Here is a 16184-nt window from a genome sequence, read left to right on the forward strand (position 1 = left end):
TCTGTTAAGGGTAAAGGCGTGCTTCCCCTTTCGACAACTCTACTGCACGTCTTCGCCCTCATGCATATGGCATAATCTTCTCGTTTCAAGTTCCTTAGGCGTTTCCTGTTTTTCTCTAAAAGTAGTTGAAACAGGTTTCACAAGCGGTTACACAAAAGTGGTTATTTTCCACTGCAGCAGTATGTATGCTAAAGACGTAAAACATAGACTTTATACAAAGGTATAATAAAACAGTAAAATCTCTTAACATATTCCCTCCTGTTTTTACGAATTTAGCAGTGTACATAATCATGGTTTTACACATATCAGAATATGACCTCTTGTTTTCACATTTTCGATCACTTCGTCATTAGAACCATAGTTTATGAATAATTACAACACTTTACACAAAATCATCATCTCCATCGGGATCATCCTCATCATTGTGTTCATTCATTGATACTGAAACGTAAGCCGTTAATGATGTAAAAATCATCTTAGTAATCATTTTCCTTAAACATGGAAGAATGCATGTTGAAAATACACAAAATAACAGGAGTAAAATTCCTACGACTATTAGACCCTTGTATAACAAAACAGTCCATGAGCCACTTAATAACCATCTCAGCCAGTCAGTGCCTCCATCTACATATTCCTTTGACTGCACGTTCTGGAGCTGTTTTAAAATTTTTAAAGCATCTGTCATGTTACTAGAATGTATGTTATCAGGTATGTACGTACAACAAGTAGTATTAAAAAGTACACATAAACCTCCCTTTTCTGCTAACACAATATCAAGCGCCACCTGATGTTGCATAACCATTATCCTGAGAGCGTCTATTTCTTCGTTCTGTTCGCTGTTGACTTTGCAGGAAGCATTCAGAAACAGTCCGAAACGGTAATTTAGAGTCTCTATTCTTAAAGCGTGTTTTCCTACTCCCACCCATGGGAAAAGTGCGTGAGCAACCTTTTGTCTTTCAGTCCAAAGTTTAAATTCCTCTGGGACATCGGAACCCCATATGGAATCATGCAGCTTGGGGTCTGAGGTGCTTCGTCTTTTCCTTGTTATCGACGTGGTGTCTACGGTTATTTTAAAAGTGTGGTCAGATATGAAAATGGGAGCGCACTGACCTGTCCAATTCTTAGGAAGAATGAAATAGGCTCGTTGGCCACAGAGCCAGGCCATTCCTTGCACCCAATAGGTGCCATTCGAGATGTTGCTGCTCTTCACTGGTCCTCCAGGAGCGTGTGTCTGTACTGCTTTGCAGTTGGTGGTGTTTCCCATTGGCGTGGATCCGTTCTCTTGGTGGTAGCATAGGGTGTGGTTCAAATTCCCATTGTTTTCGAGAAAGACTGGGAATGATCCAGCCTTACTCCTGTGCTTCACTTTCAAGTCAACCCAGAACCATTCGTCACATGTGCCATTTCGTAATCCTATCTGGAAAGGTTCACCATTGTTGATCACAATTCCCTGGTATTGATACCCAAGGCTGGCATAACTTGCGGCACACTTTGCCTGAGTTATGTTCATTGCCTTCGCGTACAAGGTGGCATATTGTGTCGTTGGGGGCATATGGGAGCAAACATAGCAATCTTTCCTGGGTGTGCTGTCATGTATATATCGATACCATGCGTTGTTCATCCAGGGGTGGATGTTATCCTGTGTCATAGCATAATGATGTGAATTATCATGTGTCCAGGCTCTTTTCTTGCGAGGTCCATCGTTCTTCTTGAGCAGTATTAGACATCCTGCGACCAGGGCTGCCAATGTCAATGAGATCAAAAGCAGCTTCATGATGACCTGATACACCTAGCTCCTCTGATGAGTAGACCACAAGCAAGAAGTAAAGGGCGGGGTATACCCAATCGGCCCTTTCTCCACTTTATGGATCACCAGAAGGTAGGGGAATCGCCGTCTATTAGTCTATGCTCTCACTCACTTTCTTACAGTGGCTTTGATGTATCCAGGATGGTCGCTCCGCGATCTTACATGCTGTGGGAGTGGTTAGAAGCACTTGGTATGGTCCTTCCCAACGGGGTGAACTCCAATTTTTCCTCTGGAGCACCTTGATTAGGATCCAATCACCTGGTTTCAACCTGCAAGACACTGGAGGAAAGTCCTCTGGCAGTTTATTATTCAGAACGATTTCTTTGTTTTCTAGCAGTTTAGTCATCTATTCTGCTAATGTGGTTTCTCTAGAAGATTTAGTTAAAGGTTCACTCGTTATAGGTAGTGGAAATGGTCTACCATGGATGATCTCAAACGGTGTGAGCTTCTGAGATCCTTGTGTTAATCTCATCCACATTTTTACCAGGCCTACACATTCAGGCCACGGTCTTCCTGTTTCTTCCATACACTTCCTAAGTCTCTGCTTGATTGTGCAATTTGTTCTTTCTACTAATCCTGCACTTTGTGGATGATAGGCACAGTGGTTTTTGATATTAAATCCTAGTGCTTCTGAGACTTTTTTAATTACATCATTTACAAAATGGGTCCCATTGTCTGATCTTATCAGAGTTGGGATGCCATAGGTTGAAATGAAGTGATTACACAGACATTTAGCAACTGAAATGGCATCTGCTTTCTTTACTGGATAGATTTCAGGCCATTTTGAAAATACATCTATGATTACTAATGCGTATTTTGAGCCTTGACATTCATTTAGTTCAATGAAATCCATGTGTATTGTATGAAAAGGATGAGGTGGTGTAGGGAAATGACCTCTTCTGGGTCTTAAATTCCCTTGTGAGTTATGTCTTTGACAGGTCATGCATGTTCTTACAAATTCTTTTGCTGAAGTTTCAAAATTTATAGTGTAGAAGTGTTTAGTGACTATAGTTACTATCCCTCCTGTTGACACATGAGTAACTCCATGTGTCACCAGGGCCGCTGTTTTATGTAACGACTTCGGTAGTATTGGTTTTCCGTCACACATCATTAGGTCATCTTGTAAAATTGCTCCGCATTTTAACCATTTCTTTTGTTCATTTAATGGAGCTGCTTTTTGTTCATTTTTCAGTATGTCTATTGGTATCTGTGCGTTTGTTTCCATTATTAGTGCACTTTCTGTTTTGTTCGCAGCTGCTTTTGCTGCTTTGTCTGCAAAGTTGTTTCCTTTTGTTATGTCTGACACATCCGTCTGATGTGCAGCACATTTGCATAAAGCTAGTTTACTCGGTAAGGTTATTACTTCTAGCAGTCTTTTAAGTAGACTTCCGTGCTGAACTGGGCGTCCTGTTGACGTCACCATACCTCTATTCTGCCATATCTTGGCAAAATGATGTACAGCAGAGTAGACATATTGGCTATCAGTATGAATGTTGATATTCTGTTCCTTATGTAGTTCACATGCTCTTATCACAGCTGTTAGTTCTGCACTTTGTGCTGAGTGTGAGGTAGTTAATGGTTTTGCTTCTATTATGGTGTCACTAGTTGTCACGGCATAGCCTACACAGTTCCGACCAAAACTATCTTTAGATGCTGAGCCATCTACAAAAATGTCAAGGAAGCCAGGCTGTGGTGTGCTATAAATGTCAGCTCGTGGTTTCGTTTCCTCATCTAACTTCTGCATACAACAGTGCGGTTGACCATCATTTGGTGTAGCTAAAAGTGTGCTTGGATTCAGCTGTCCAGACTTTTCTATCGTTATGTGGGATTGTGACAACAGAATACCCACATATGATAGTTGTCTGGCATGCGTAAGGTACGACAGATTTGCTTGTAGCAGTATTGAGGTTACTGCATGTGGTACCTTAACTATCAGAGTGTGTCCTAAAACAATGTCAGCTGATTTCTGCACTGCCTCTGCTGCAGCTGCGCAGGCCTGTACACATGTTGGGAGGCCAGCTGCAACAGAGTCCAGTTTTAATGAATAGAATGCTAGTGGACGCTGTTTTTCACCGAATGTTTGTGTTAAAACTGCTTTCATATAACCTCCTCCTCCATCTACATGTAGATAGAAAGGTTTGTCATAATCTGGCAAAGCTAAAACAATATTAGTTTGCAGCACGGTTTTCAAGTGTTCAAAAGCTGTAGATGCTTCTGTTGACCAGGTTACTTTATCTTTTAACCCTAAATTTTTTCCATAAATAATATTCTGTAAAGGCTGTACCTTTAATGCATACTCAGGTATCCATGATCTACAAAAGTTGCACAGTCCTAGAAAACTCATCATTTGCTGTTTTGTCTGGGGTTTGGGGGCATTTTGTACTGCTAGCTTTCTTGAGTCTAGTAGTTTCTTTCCCTGCCCTAACAGCGTGTGCCCTAAGTATGTTACTTCTGCTTTCCATAGTTGCAGCTTATGTTGAGAAACCTTGTGACCTTGCTCGGCTAAATGATGTAATACTGTCAATGTATTTGTTTTGCAACTCTGTTCTGTGTCTCCGGTGATTAGAATATCGTCTACATACAACAAATATTGGCCTGGAGCTGGCAGTTTACATGATGACATTGATTTTCGTAGAGCTTCAGCATACAAAGTGGGGCTGTTCTGAAACCCTTGAGGTAGACGTGTGTACGTGTATTTTTGTCCATTAAATGTAAATCCAAATAAGTGTTGTGAATCTGGGTGTAGAGGCACAGAAAAGAATGCATTTGATAGATCTATCACTGAGAACCATTGTTCTTTGGGAGTAATCTGATTCAAAATTGTGTGGGGATTAGCTACAACAGGCGGTATCTGTTCCGTTATCTCATTAATAGCTCTGAGATCATGCACTAGTCTATACTTCCCTGTGTTTGCTTTCTTGACAGGAAATATTGGAGTGTTGCATGTTGAACTCGTTGTTTTTATTAAAATCCCTGCTTTTAGCATGTCTGTTATTACTGGTGTGATGCCTTCCTTAGCTTCTGAAGTAAGAGGGTACTGAGGTTTCAAAGGCCTGTACATGGTTGTTGTTTTCACTCGTACTTGATCTGCTGTTTTAATCAGGCCTACATCTGTTTGACTTGTGGACCATAATGTTTCAGGCAGCTGTTTCAGCTCAGGGTATGTCTCCACTGTCACTGCATATCATTCAATGCTGGAGCTTAATAAATGAGAGTCTGCAAAATCAATAAGGTGTGTTGCAGGTTTAGTTGTCACTACCCAACCTAATGTGTATCTCATACATCCTGTTCTACGACCTTGCAACCAACCTTCATGTGTGTCCTCAGTTTTTTCATATCTATCTCTCTCTACTTGAGTTAGTACATGGCCCAAATGTTTCCAATCAGTGACATTGTTTCGTGCTACTGAGACGTGTGGTTTTGCCATTCGGTTTAACTCTTGTGTTTTATCATTCTGTATTACAGAGCATACGGCATTGCCGCTTTTAGTTACATACAGGTGTTGTAAAGTTAATCTTTGTGGGCCTAGTCTGTGCACTTCTTTGTCATATGGAGGATCAGGACTTGGGCTTTGTTTAAATCTCAAAGTGTTATGATAGTCTGTGCACGCTAGTTGTTGAGAGGCTGGTGGCAAATATTTTTCTGCTAATCGCTGCAAGGGTTCTAATGGTGGCAGATCTAAAGTCCAGTAATAATGGGGCTCACCATTCCCTTTGCAGTAAAAAGGAGATTGGCTTGTTGATTCCTCCTCACACAGCATTAACTCTGCGTGCATGCCATTCTCACCAGGTACTACTCCTATTTTTAGTTTTTCTAAACTATCTCTGCCTAACAAATTAACTGGGCAGGATGGGTCATAGATGCACTCATTTTTGCATTTTCTACCACTTTTCCTTTCCTCCAGTATCAGCGGAACGGTAAGCGGCTGTACATTTGTATGTCCTGAGGCTGATTTTACAATTACAGTGTCCACTGAAAATTTCAATCCCTTTGGTTTTTCATGTAGGACTGTTCTACATGCACCAGTATCACATAGCATGGTCATAGGCTGACCATTTACATAGATAATTATAGTAGGTTTGTGCTCTGAATCTAGAACTAATTGTTCTATATTAAAAATGTCATCCTTTGCCTGTTCTTCTTCTTGTCCCTTTCCTAGTCAATCCTGTTGTTTCTCTCCTCTATTCCTGCAGTTCCTTGCAATGTGTCCTTCTTTACCACAGTTCCAACAAGTATTATCTCTCTCTCTGTCACTTTCATATCTTTCTCTGTCATTCTCTCCCTTTCCTCGATATCCGCCTCCTCTGTTTTCACCTCTAAAACCTCCTCTTCTCCTTCCTCTGTTTCTCTGCTGTCCCTGTCTTGGGCCTCTATATCCTCCTGCAAAGGCTATGAATCCTGTTTCAGGATCCACAGAAAAAACGTTCCCTTTATTTTTTTTCTTTAACACACGAGTAGCGTGCTCTGCATATTGTAATGCATCAGGCAATAATCCAATGTTCATGGTTACCCAATGTTTCTCTACGTGTGCTTTTACAGCTGGCAGAAGGCCATTCAGGAATGCATTTTTTAAATGTTGTTGATACGGGGTGTCTGGGCCTTCCTCATAGTTTAATCCTGAATGTTGTCTAAAAACTGGGCGTAAACGATCGAGGAAGTCGGATGCTGTTTCAGCTTCTGTAGCTGGGATATAATATACTGAGTGTGAACATTCTCAAAACTGTATTGTATATAGTTTATTTTTTTTATTGTGTAAATTTAATTTTTGTAAAACTAAGGTTCCACATGTCACTGTTGAAGTGAGGCATTGATCAGTGTGACACCACTTGTAAACATGCTGCATGTGTGGGGGTTCCCAGCCAGTGCTGCATGGACTCCACACTGGTGAGGCACACTCTCTGTAGCTCCTCTCCCTGTATTAAATTATACGCTTAAATTTGGTGTATTTTTCTTTAATAAGTATTAGTTCTTTTGGCTTAAAGCTCCCAAAGTGTTTTTGATTACTTTGAACGAGGAAAATAGTAATTGGAACTGCCTTTTATCTGTTACACCATCCGTTTATGTGTTCCTTACTTGTGCTAAACAGGGATGAGTAGAGGCGTGCTGTTGCTGTGTGACACTGATTTTGCTGCTCCACTTTGTGTTTTAGGTATGTGTAAATGTATAGTTTTTGTTTTCTGTGTATAATGAGTTCATGATCTGAGGCTGCACACTGAATAGCATTTTCAGCCATGTTGGTAAAAGTTAAAGTTGTTTGAATATGTATTGTGTATTTGATCCATCTTAGTGGGAATTTGAATATTATAAGTTATTATTAGTGGCTTATTTTTGACTGCACCTTGCTTCATCTTTGTCTCTGTTTTACCCCACTATAACGTTTGATTTAAATGTGGCTGTTGAGAAAAACCACACCGTTGTTTTGATAGATTGTATTTTCTTTTATATATTGTAGCCAGTGCTGCATGGACTCCACACTGGGATGAGTAGAGGCGTGCTGTTGCTGTGTGACACTGATTTTGCTGCTCCACTTTGTGTTTTAGAAATAAATCCAGTTTCCAGCCAGTCTGTGTCTGTCGTCACAACGCAGTCAACCGTTCGAAATCTGCTACATAAAAGTGGTGCCGTGACCCGGATCCATCTGATCAGCCGCTGCCGATCGCTGAGGTTGAGCTGGACACTTCTGACACCTGCGATATCAGCCAAATTATCTTGTGGATCCTTTTAAAAAAAATCCTCAGTGTTTTGTTAATAGACATTTCTCCCAGATATATGTGTTAGGGTTTAACTGGGCTACATTTACATGTGTTGTATTTTCCTGGGTGATAAGCACTTTCGTATTTTTCCTGTTTCCAATTGTTTTTGTAGTTATTGTTAATTTCCTGTGAGTAACATGACTGGTAGGGGCCAAGGCTCCTTTAACCTTTTCACACCAGTTGCTGGGAGAGGTTGGAGACTGTCTGGGGCAGATGAAGTTAGGGACAGGTCCATAATGTCTCATGATGAGCCATCAGAATCAGATGACATTATTCAAAATAATGCTCATGCACTGTAAAATGTAATATTGTGTTTAATTAAAAATATTAAATAGGCTGAACTCAATTTTTATCAATTTGTTATTAGAACTCAATTTAAATAAGTTACCAGTACTTTTTATGCAAAAATGCTGATAAACTCGATTAATTTGAGTTGTCCTAACTTAGAAAAACTAAGTAAGCTGGAAGTTTTGCTTCTCAGGGCGGAAGGATGAAAGATGTGTTTTGAAAATGCCACGTGACTACCGTCCTCCTCCCTCCCGGATCAGTCCGCATGTTCATGGCGCCAGCATTTGTTATGGAATATATTGAGCAAACCTGGAGATATTATTGTTGTCATTGCTGTGGATCTTTACTGACTTGGTGAGTAAATGTTTACTCGTATTCAAACTGATTTTGTGGCTTCTCTTAGTTTAGCACCAGGTTTATAATCTTGCTAGCTAGTTAGTGTTAGCCTAGCGTTGCTGCTGCCGCTGTGCTCATGTTACTTAAAAATTAACACCACAGCCTTAAAAACCTTACATAAAACTATGTCGGTGAATTTTTTTGTTGATTGTTTGAAATAAATAAGTGAGATAAGAGCCCAGACAAAATTCTTTGGGAGGTGCAGCCGTTAGGGGTGGGGTGGGTGTGGGGGGTGAATAACGGAGCTCTCCGAAAACGTGGAAGCACTTTTGCAAATATGTGATATTTTGATAAATTAAGTAGATATTTGAGCATTACTCAGCTACATTCTCGCCTGAAAATATCTTAAAAGGTTATTTTGTGACCCAGAAAGGGTAGTCTGGTGAAAAAGAGGATCGCATTTGTCGGCCACGGTTGTCGGAGCCTGTGCGCACTTGTAAGCGCGGCAATGGCGGAGGAGCACCGCTGAAAAACGTATTACTTTTTCTGGGTCACAAAATAAACTTTTAAGATATTTTCAGGCGAGAATGTAGCTGTGTAAAGTTCAAATATCTGCTCGATTTATCAAGACATGACATATTTGCAAAAATGCTCCGACGTTTTCGGAGACGTCTATTTTTTCATGCTTTGTGGCAGCTTTAGAACATCTGTGGCATCTACTAATGTCAAATCTAGCCTTTATTTAACAACATAAGCGAACTCTATGTTACAATGATTGCACAGCCATTAAGGATCAAATCAGTTTCTGAAAAATGTTCTGTTTTTTCTCCCTCTGCTTGCTTCTTATTGTCTTTGAGGCTCGGGACCAGCACTCCTGTTGTTGGACAGAAAGACATCAACTCAGTGGTAAGTGTTTTGGTTTTCCAATATATTAGTAACTGTCAGTGACATTTATATTAACCAGGCCGAACTTTAATCATACTTTAGATCAGCCTGTTTTACTTATTGTTTTATTTGTGCTTTGGTTTGGGGAAGTTGTTTCTTTACTGATCTTTTCCTGTCTTCTGTTATTAGACTTGAGATGTGACTGCACGATGCTGTTGCTTCGACTCCAGTTAATTCTACAAGACATGCTGTGTAAGTAAACAAACAACAACAGTTTGGTCTGCATTTCTTGAAAGATCACATCCCCCAAACTTAGTTTAGAGGGTCTACACTGTATATAGTGAAGTCTGCAAGTTTTCTAACAGCAAAATTTGTTTTGTGCCCAAATCATTTTGCACATCATTAGAATGAAAGTTATTGCCCATGTTTGCATAGCACTTTTTAAAGTTATTCTTTCATGACAATATTGTGTGTTGGTCACAGCTATCCAGACTGACAATTGGGACATTGAATGTCACCTCTCCGGCGGGGAGGGAGCCTGAGATTGTCTAAATTGGAGTCTGTTTTATACCAAATGCAGAAAAAATGTTTTAAGAAAGCAATTAAGTTCATGTTCCAAAAAATATGATTGTTTGCTTGCAGGACACCAGGAGAGATGAGTCCTCCGTCACAGATGGTGTGGTCAGTGAAGGTGGTCACCTGCAGGTTCAAGCTCATTGCATCTCCAACCCACATCCACTGCAACTGTACTTAAGGGAAGTTAAAGACTTTCTTCTGCACTTACATTTGGATCATCTCGATCCATGACAGTCATTCAGGCAGTAATGCCTGGACTGGAAACAAGCCATCCTTAAAATATTACAACATTCCAGCTCCTGTGTTGGAATGAAAAACGAATGTGTTGTTTAAATTAGAGACTGCACTTGTGACAGAACAATAAATATTTTATGTTGATTATATAAGTAATGTAAGTACAAAACAAACTTGTGGTAGGCCTAAACTTATTTTCAGAATAATTACATCTAAGACTTTGTTTCGTTGTAAGATTATAACAGTGATGGCAATATCATTTTTATTCAGCAGAACAGTGTCCAGTATGTTGGCTGTTGTACTTTGTTGTGTTTGAAAATAAAAGTTGTGCTCATTTTAACATCATTACAAAAGTGTTGTTAATTATTTTTAATGATATTCATGGTACCACAAATTGTTTTTTCATTTAGTTGAACTTGAAATGTTTGTCAGTAGGTAAACAATTAGTATTGTCAGAAAGTCAGAAATATCAAGTTATTCTTAATACTGCAGACTTGCAATGTATAAGTTGTCCTAACAGTCATCCTAAGTAAGCTTTACTTAGTTTTTTTGAGGCAACGAGTTTCCATAATTTTTTTGAGTTGTGGGAACTAACACGGCTGTGTACATTTTGAGTACAGTGTACTCAAAATGAGTAAGTTGTCCTAACTTGGTCATCTTACGTAAACTTGATCCAATTTTTTTGAGTTCTGGGAACAAATGAGCTTGTACAGAGTACTCAAAATAAATACGTTGTCCTAACTTAGTCATTTTTAGCTAAGCTTTACTCAATTTTTTTGAGGCAACGAGTTTCCATAATTTTTTTGAGTTCTGGGAACTAATTAGATTTTACAGTGTGGGCGCCAGTTTTCAACCCCTGCTTTGAGTGATGACAGCACACACAAGGAGCTACGTGAGCTTATTGGTGAGCTGGGGACTCAGATAGGTGAATCAATCGCTAGTCGGTTATTATCCAGTCAAGTCCCGCTTGGTCCAAACCAGACAGCTCCAACTGAGTCTCCCAAAGTTAAGGGCCCTGATACCACTCTCGACTTCTCCAAAATGAACCTAGTGGTCAGGCAAGATATCAAAGACCCACCTATGTACCGAGGTGATGACGCAGATAAGTACTCTGTTCATGAGTGGATAGATATGATGGAAGTGTATTTGCAGAAGAGAGGTTTGTCTGGAGCCATGCAAGTGGATGAAATCTTGAACCATCTCCTCGGCAGAGCTAAAAACATTGTTAGGGTGGGTTTGAAAAGCAACTCATCTTCTGGTGCGGTGACCAACCCTGAGACCATCTATGCCATACTCAGGCGGTATTTTAGTGAGAGCCCTGGTTCTTGTCAACCATTGGCTGACTTCTATGCCACCCAACCAGTTGCAAAAGAAACACCAGTAGACTATTGGGTGAGACTTAATATCGCAGCTGAAGCAGCTGATAGGCACTTACAGCGCCAGGGAGGCAAAATGGAGAACATGGAGGCAGAAATAGCCATGATGTTTATCAGAAACTGTCCTGATCCCAGCCTCGCCTGTGTCTTCAAATGTAAGCCCATTAGTAAGTGGTCAGTAATGGAAGTTCAGGAAGCCATTGATGAACATCAAAGAGAGTGCCATGTAAAAAAGAAGAGTCTGAGCTCTGCCAGACCACATCCCCTCCTAGTGGCCACTGCAACAACCACAAGTGAATCACCTGAATTTGAACTGAACCATGCCCAAGTAGGTACAGTAAAGTGTTCCCAAGATAACACGGTTAAGACCGCTGGAGTTGTCGCTTCAGATTCAAGTGCTCTAGACCGCGTGCTCAGTATGCTAGAGAGGGTGCTAGAGCGCACTAACCAGCCTGCCCCTCCCGTAATCAAACCACAGCCTCCAGTTTCAGCCAGGTTCCCTTCATGCCAGGTTTGTGGTAATAGCTCACACTCTACACGCACTCACTGCATGAGAGAAAGGAGATGTCTAGGTTGTCTGGAGGTTGGGCATCAGAGAAAAGACTGCCCCAGAGCAACTGAGCCCATTACTCAACAAAGCAGTCCCCAGGGAAACTAGGATGCTTGCACTTGAGAGGGGACAGTGTGAGCGAGGAGTGTGAGACCCTCAATCCCAGTGATGACATACAGACTGTATACAAAGAAAGCCTGAAGTGTGCTCCACCTGGTACTGTTGTACTTTCCCAGAACATAGTAAGACTTGATGAAGCAGACAGCCTGTTTTACACGAATGCATTGGTGAATGATAAAGTCTCTTTGCAGGCTCTTCTTGATACAGGTTCCATGGCGTGTACTTTGAGCGAAGAGGCAGAGCAAGAATTAAAGAGCGCTGGGGTTGCACTGGAATTAAGCGACATTCGCACTGACATTATGCTAGTGGGCTGTGGTGGAGTTCAGGTTAAACCCAAATGTATATGTGAGCTGAAGATGGAGGTTTATGATTGCACGTTCAGAGTGCCCGCTCTAGTGGTCCCTGGTCAGAAAGATCAGTTAATTTTGGGGACAAATGTCATCAAACACCTTCTCAGACACTTCAGGCTGTCTCCCCATTTTTGGCAAGTCCTGAGTAAACCCGAATCAGCAGAAGCGCCCGAGATAGTACAGTTTCTGAATATGCTGTCTGGCATTAATAGGTGGAGAGGTGACAAAATGCCAGATGTCATTGGCACTGTCAAACTAGCTCAGGCAGTGACTCTACTCCCCAAGCAAGAACACCTTGTATGGGGCAGACTGCCAGCATCATCACCCCTCTCTGAGGGCAGTGCCATTCTGATTGAACCACCAAAATCTCAGACTCATAAGAAGGGTGTCATTGTCTGCAGAACTGTGGTTTCTATGAGTGGCGATAGGTGGGTCCCTGTTCGAATCCTGAACACCTGTGATAAACCTATCACACTGAGACGAAACACTAAGGTGGCAGATGCCTTCACTTGTGTAGCTGTTGAAGATCTTGAAGTGGCCTCTGATCAAAATCCAGGTGAGACACTTAAAGTCCAGAGCCAGACAGTGTGTAGCGACACACATAGCAGCTCTCCCTCCTGTTCTAGCTTTCGTGACAGCCTGCAGAAGGTGGGGTTGGAAGATTTAGATCTGGACTCTTGTGAAGTCTCAGACCACTGGAAGGCACAGGTACTACAACTGATCCACAGATATGAGGATGTTTTTTCCAAGAGTAAACTAGACTGTGGGCTGGCAAAGGATTTTGTCCATCGCATCCACCTGTCTGATGACCGGCCATTCAGACTTCCCTATCGACGCGTCCCTCCAGGGCAGTATCACAAGTTGCGACAGGTGCTCACAGAGATGGAGGAGCGTGAACTGATCCGCAAATCCAACAGTGAGTGGGCGTCTCCACTGGTACTGGTATGGAAAAAGAATGGAGATCTCAGAATATGCGTGGACTACCGCTGGTTGAATGCACGCACAATCAAGGATGCCCATCCTTTGCCCCACCAGTCAGACTGTCTGGCAGCCCTGGGAGGTAATGCAATTTTCAGTGCCATGGATCTCACCTCTGGTTTCTACAATATTGTGATGGCAGAGGAGGATAAAAAACTAACGGCATTTACAACACCTATGGGGCTCTACGAGTTTAACAGACTCCCCCAAGGCCTGTGCAACAGTCCGGCAAGCTTCATGCATCTCATGATGGGCATATTTGGTGACCAGAACTTCCTAACCTTGCTGTGCTACTTGGACGATTTGCTTGTTTATGCACCCAGTGAAGCAGAGGCTCTCAGGAGGTTAGAGATTGTGTTTAGCAGACTACGTGCTCACGGACTGAAGCTAGCTCCTAAAAAATGTCATCTGTTTAGGAGGAGTGTGAGATTTCTGGGTCATGTTGTGACTGAAGGAGGGGTTTCGACTGATCCTGACAAGGTTAAGGCGATCACTGCTATTTCAGAGGGTGACCTCATGATGGAGGATGGGGTCACGCCATCTCAGAAGAAGATAAAGTCATTTTTGGGCATGGTAATGTATTACCAGCATTTCATACAAGACTGTTCTAAGATTGCCAGGCCCCTTTTCACCCTGACTGCTGCTCCTAAAGGGAAAAAAGTAAACGCTCGAGGTGCTGCTTCTTTCCGGAGGCTCAGCCCAAGTGACTGGAGAAAGGAACATGTTGACTCGTTTGAACACCTGAAGGCTGCACTCCTTGGCTCCGTTGTGCTTGCTCACCCTGATTTCAACAAACCATTTATCTTGTCAACAGACGCTTCACAGGACGGTTTGGGTGCTGTGTTGTCACAGGTCCAAGAGGGCGAGAGTAAAGCACGTCCTGTTGCATTTGCCAGCAAGGCCCTCACCCGTGCACAGAGAAACTATCCCGCCCATCGTCTTGAGTTTCTGGCACTAAAGTGGTCTGTCTGTGACAAATTTAGCCACTGGCTGAAGGGGCATAGCTTTACAGTCTGGACAGACAATAACCCTCTAACATATATTCTCACAAAGCCTAAGCTTGATGCATGTGAACAAAGGTGGGTGTCAAAGTTGTCCCCCTACAATTTCAGCATCAAGTATATTCCTGGCAGTAAAAATGTCGTTGCAGATGCACTGAGCAGGCAGCCGTTCATTCATAACTGTGTTAGTCAGAGACTCATGAGTGAACCCTATGCAACTCTGTTAGAGGAGTCACAACAAGTCAAGGAAATCTCAGTTCAGGATGCATTCAGGCTCAGTGCCAACCACCAAAGTGTTGAGTGTTTAGCCCCTGCAGAGAGTCTAGGATGTTGTTCCCTGACTAATGATGAAGTTTCCGCAGTTTTCACAGGTCACACTGAGTGGGACCAAGGTCCAAAACAGAGAGCAATCTCCTGGTTGTCTCAAGAGCTAGATCGGCTTCCCTCACTAGGCCAGAACACCTTGTCTGCCTTCTCACTTCAGGAGCTACAGGAGGAGCAGAGAGCAGATGTGACACTGTCTCAAGTCATTCCGTTTGTCATACGTGGTCGGCGCCCATCACGTAGAGAAAGAGCTCACCTGTCACATAAAGTGCAAAAGACAATGAAACAGTGGGAGAAATTGAAAATGCTGGATGGTATTCTGTACAGAGTGAGTAAAGACCTGCTCACTGGCAAAAAACGCCATCAATATGTGACTCCATCCACATTAATCAGTCAAGTCCTGTCAGGTGTCCATGATGATGCTGGCCATCAGGGTCAAAGCAGAACTCTATATCTAGCTAGGCAGAGATTTTTCTGGATCAACATGGAGCATGACATCCGTGAGCATGTCAAGTGCTGTAAACGTTGTGTTATCAGTAAGACACTTGAACCTGAAGGAAGGGCCCCTCTAGAAAGTATTAAAACTACCAGTCCTCTTGAGCTTGTCTGCATAGACTTCTGGTCCGCAGAAGATCACAAAGGCAAGAGTGTGGATGTTTTAGTAGTGACTGATCACTTCACCAAGATGGCCCATGCTTTCCAGTGTTCAGATCAGACGGCAAAACAAGTTGCGCGTCAGTTGTGGGACAGATATTTTTGCGTCTATGGCTTCCCTCAAAGGATCCATTCAGATCAGGGTGCCAGTTTTGAGAGTGAGTTGATTCAAGAGTTGCTGCAGGTAGCTGGAGTGCAAAAGTCAAGAACGACACCTTATCACCCTATGGGTAATGGTCACACTGAAAGGTTTAACAGAACCTTGGGAAATATGATCAGAGCCTTACCTCCAAGGGAGAAACACAAGTGGCCTCAAATGCTACAGACATTGACTTTTATCTACAACTGTACTGCTCATGAGTCCACTGGCTATGCACCGTTCTTCCTAATGTACGGGCGTGTCCCCAGGTTACCAGTGGATGTCATGTTCCACAATGTTGCAAGGGACAATGATGTAGCAGATTATGACAGTTATGTAAAAAGAATGAGAGATGACCTCAGAGAAGCACTCACACTGGCTCAAACTCACACCGGAATCAGTCAGCAGCGTCAAACAGACCTGTATAACAAAAAGCAGAAAGGTGCTGACATTGAGGAAGGGGATCGTGTTCTTTTGGCAAACAAGGGCGAGCGGGGCCGTAGGAAGTTAGCTGATAGATGGGAGTCGACCATCTACACTGTGGTCTCCAAGAACCCCACATGCCATACGTATCGCATCAGGAATACCAAGAGTGGACAGGAGAAAGTTGTCCATAGGAACTTGCTCTTGCAAGCTAATTTCCTGCCCATTGAATCTGAGGGTGAACCAGAGATGTCTTTTGCCAGTGAATCAGAACTCGGCCAGGAGCAGAGTCAATCTGATGGAGAATCTCCTGTTGCTGATTGTGAGGTTGACTGTACTGAACGCACAGCTCACTGGGTAGCTAAGATGGCAGATGATTGTGTCCCAGCT

At 42.4% G+C, this 16184-nt stretch overlaps 1 protein-coding gene and 1 long non-coding RNA gene across 2 annotated transcripts in view; one reads left to right on the forward strand and one right to left on the reverse strand.

Annotated features, from left to right (window-relative positions):
• Positions 1 to 16184, reverse strand: part of LOC106097525 (uncharacterized) — a 59428-nt gene that overhangs the window by 8827 nt on the left and 34417 nt on the right. The window lies entirely within an intron of this gene.
• On the forward strand, positions 7856 to 9750 carry LOC109203840 (uncharacterized). The gene is made up of 4 exons (XR_002063496.2): positions 7856 to 8202; positions 9042 to 9090; positions 9259 to 9321; positions 9712 to 9750. It is a non-coding gene; the product is annotated as an uncharacterized LOC109203840 (long non-coding RNA).

This window comes from Oreochromis niloticus, linkage group LG10 (genome assembly GCF_001858045.2).
Source record: "Oreochromis niloticus isolate F11D_XX linkage group LG10, O_niloticus_UMD_NMBU, whole genome shotgun sequence".
NCBI classification, from domain to species: domain Eukaryota; kingdom Metazoa; phylum Chordata; class Actinopteri; order Cichliformes; family Cichlidae; genus Oreochromis; species Oreochromis niloticus.